The sequence below is a fragment of the Anneissia japonica genome, unplaced genomic scaffold (assembly GCF_011630105.1).
Source record: "Anneissia japonica isolate Jap-2015-1 unplaced genomic scaffold, ASM1163010v1 scaffold287922_len478547_cov175, whole genome shotgun sequence".
NCBI classification, from domain to species: Eukaryota; Metazoa; Echinodermata; class Crinoidea; order Comatulida; family Comatulidae; genus Anneissia; species Anneissia japonica.
The window spans coordinates 1-4167 of NW_022692572.1; positions in this window are offsets into that span (position 1 = coordinate 1).

Below are 4167 nucleotides of genomic sequence, written 5' to 3' on the forward strand. Positions count from 1 at the left end.
ACTTGACAAGGTTTAAATTCATGTGGCATTACCGTCGTCAGGCACGTCGTATAAGGTATTCGTAGTTGTGCGTTAAAATTTTAAAATTGTACACTGTATTAATACTACCGTGCACACGGATGTTAAGACGTATATTTATACATTCGCAAGTCCTTAAAATGCTCAAAATTACTCATTTCCTTTAAAATTCCTTTTAAAATGCTCAAAATTACTCTTTCAATAGAGCATGTTTTAGCATATAATACTTTTCAATCAGAAACGTGCGTGCTTCGTGAGGGTCAAAGTGCGGCGGATCACCTAACTCGTCCTCAGTGACGAGTTCAAATCTAGTTTTTATTGTTATTACTTTGCCCACACAAAAAACATATATATATGTATACGCGCGCGTGCACATATATATATATACGCGCGCGTGTACACATATATACGCGCGTGTATATATATATATATATATATATATATATAAATGAGATGTTCAAGATCATCTATGACGTAGAGTGCTCGATATCTCAGATAGAGCTTAATAGAAATAAAACAATAGATATGAAGTAACCAAGTTCACCTGCTATTGTTTTATTTCTATATATATGTATATATACGCACGCGTGTACATATATATATATATGGCGCGTGTACATATATATGCGCGCGTGTATATATATATATATATATATTTATATATATATATATATATGCGCGTGTACATATGTGCGTGCGTGTGTGCGTGTGCATTTGCATAAATGTCTACACACACACGCACACACATACTATACACAACAAAAAACAAAGGAAAAACAGAAGAGTGATTACAATAGTTCCTATTGCATTACATGCATAAGAACTAAAAATGGATGCAAATATGCCTTTGGAACGGGGTTTTTTTTTTCCGAGTTTTATTTACCTTAATGTCGACTCCGTCTTAGAAAGCACCAGGATTAGTCACACCAGGATTAATCACCACGCTGTGTTTGTGTTTTTCTTGAAATCTGTATGCCTGATCACCATCACCATACACAGTATAATAGTATAAGTAAGATGTTTCAAATGAAAATTCATCGTAGCCATTATTAATTATCATCAATACGGTCCCGGCGTCATTCCTTGAATCGGAACGGTACGTACTACTTTAACGCTTGAGTTCACGATGTACACGTGACATGGGTCATATCATGTACAAATAATTATTTGTCCCGAGCTGACTGGGTTCTGTTTCTTAGCAGTTTCTCTCTCTCTCTCTCTCCCCCCCCTCTCTCTCTCTCTCTCTCTCACTCTCTCTCTCTCTCAGTCTTGTCCTGGGTACATATGTGTTGGCATAAGGTAGGGTATTTATGGTGATTTATGGTCAAAGGTCATTAAAGGGTTATTCTTTTGTTCTCTCTAGTAACATTTCAAAATGCTACTAATGGCAAACCATTGGACCAAATTCAATCAAATTTTGTCATTAAGAACCGGCGACACCTCCAACACCCCAGTCTGGGATCAGGGGTCATATAGGGGTCATCTGGGTTACATTTTCAAAATAGCCCAATTGAGCTCAAATTTACCAGGAATGATCCTTAGGACCTTCTAAACACACACACACAACAAATACTCTATACCCCATATGTCAAAGTTCATAGGTCAAAGGTTCAAAATGTTACTAATGGCAAACGATTGAACCGAATTCAATCAAATTTTACCATTACGAACCAGTGACACCTCCTACACCCCTGTCTGGCATCAGTGGTTACATAGGGGTCATCGGGGTCAAATTTTCAAAATAGCCAAATTGAGCTCGAATTGACCAGGAATGATTATTCACTATTTTCATTTGACTCGCATAAATAATTTTCTTCGAAGAACATTTATATGCAGTTGTACTTCGCAGCACTTCACTTGCAATTTGCAATTTCTAGTTGATAAGATTATTTTTTAAAACAGAATCAAATACAGTACGTTAGATAATTTTTTTATTTAAAACAGGTTTTGCATGGACGTAATTTTATTTATTATGCAGATTATTATCATCTCATTAATCAAACTATCGTAAAATTATTATTATTGGTGATCCGCTAACATTAGCGGATCACCTCTTGTTATTGTCAGGATCATCATCATCTTTTTTTTATTCTCTCTTTCTCCCCTTTTTTGTTCGCACGATATCTCAAATACTGCCACGAGTTACGCAAATATCCAGTCAGCGAACATTTGTCTTGGTCTGGAATAGTCATGGTAAGCTTTTCAACGCGCTCAGTCATGCGTGACGTCATCTACGCGCAATTTTGCGTTTTTACATTATCGATAATATCAGCCTAACCAATTGCCAATTCAAAATCGTATTAAGTGAGCATTAACTTCGGGTTAATGTTGAATGTACTGTACCCTAATTTGACGCGTGCGCTTCACTACGCGCGCGTATGCGTGCGTCAAAATTTTAAAATGCTCAATATCACTTTTTGACTACATTAGAGCCTGTCTCTTATACACATCTAGATGTTGTAAAACATATATAATAATGTTAACAATAATATAGGCAAGGCTAGACCTAATCAATTATTGATACCATAATGTCCTCTATCGATAAAAACATCGATTCGATTAATTAACAGCAGCTTTGCGCACTGTGGCAGTGCCGATAGAAGCAACTTCTTCGGACTGCGGCAGTGCCGATAGAACAGCAGCTTTTTGGCACCACGGCAGTGCTGATAGAAAACAGCAGCTTTTTTTTTCGCACTGCAGCAGTGCCAAATCGGCACTGCAGCAGTGCCGATAGTTACTACCATTTTATTTAGCTATTTTGCCAATTACCACACAGTTTGTCATTTTGGAAGCGTTGCCGTTTTGGTTTATTGCCGTTTTGACTTATTGCCGTTTTGGTCTTGCCGTTTTGTTGACTAATTGCCGTTTTGGTCCATTGCCGTTCTGGTCTAAAAGTGTTGACGTTTTGGTCATTGACGTTTTGACTTATTGCCGTTTTGGTTTTTTGCCGTTTTGACTTGTTCCCTACACGGCACACCCTTTTTATCCGCCATTTAAGCTTGGCACCGTATTCTGTGACACATACCAATTTCGTTATATTTCACTTAATTTCGCTAAAATGTACAAAATTGCCTCACAATCTGTGTCCAACACCTCTTAAAGGGAGCAGGTAACCACAATTTTCTTGCCAACATGTATCACTAATGTGAAATTCTACTTAATCGTAGCGCTTTCCAGCTCAGTATTAGTTTCTGTAGACGAATTGTGCAAGGTTGGTCTTTCGAATTACAAATTTGAACACAGCCGATCGAGTGATCAACAACTGCATCAAACTCGCATCCGTTGAACAAGCTTAAAGGCTGAAACGTTAATGTAAAGACCGAATAGTTCTAATTACTGTATGTTACACTGTATCATTAGCAAGCTTCAGTACGTTAGTACTTCAGAATAACAACCATCATTGATGGGTTTGTGTATGAGCTTGTCGCAGTTCTAGATGTATCACTGCATTATAGTAAATCTGCTGTCTTTGACATTTTAAGAATTGGTGGCTTTACCATTAGTTCCTTATGAATATTATCAAAAGCAGTTCGGTGTCACGCCGTTTGTGTTACATCGTTCTTAAATAGTTGGCACTTACGGTAAACCATAAAGCTATTAGATTAGAGGGCTTGTAACACAGAAGCAAGATGATTTCTGTGTGATGTGCTATCTGTACTAAATAAAATAATATCATGATGAGCAAAACAGATGTCTTTAGATTTTGAAATGTCATTCAAAATTTCAATAGTGTGGAGTTTAGAGTAAGAACATGGAGACTGATGTGTATCACTCTGTAGTTGAAAGGAACAATAAAGTAAAGTGTTTAGAATGAAAGATGACTCTGGCTCTTAATGTCTTCTCGGTTAGGAGGTAAAATAGCAACCAGTACCATTACATGGTTGAGGAAACTCGCCTATGTTTGATATAGGGAATATCATAATGTGTTGAATGAAATATATAATATGTATTTATTATTTATGTGGAGCTTTGTTCGGATGGCGCCGATATCATGTTACTTTTTTTTGGTGATCCGCTCCGCTAGCGGATCACCGCTTGTTATTGTCAGAGATCTTTTTTTTTATTCTAGCTTCTCCTCATTTCTTGTTAGCACGATATCTAAAAATTGGCACGAGATTCATACATGCACGCTTCAACAAACATTTAGCT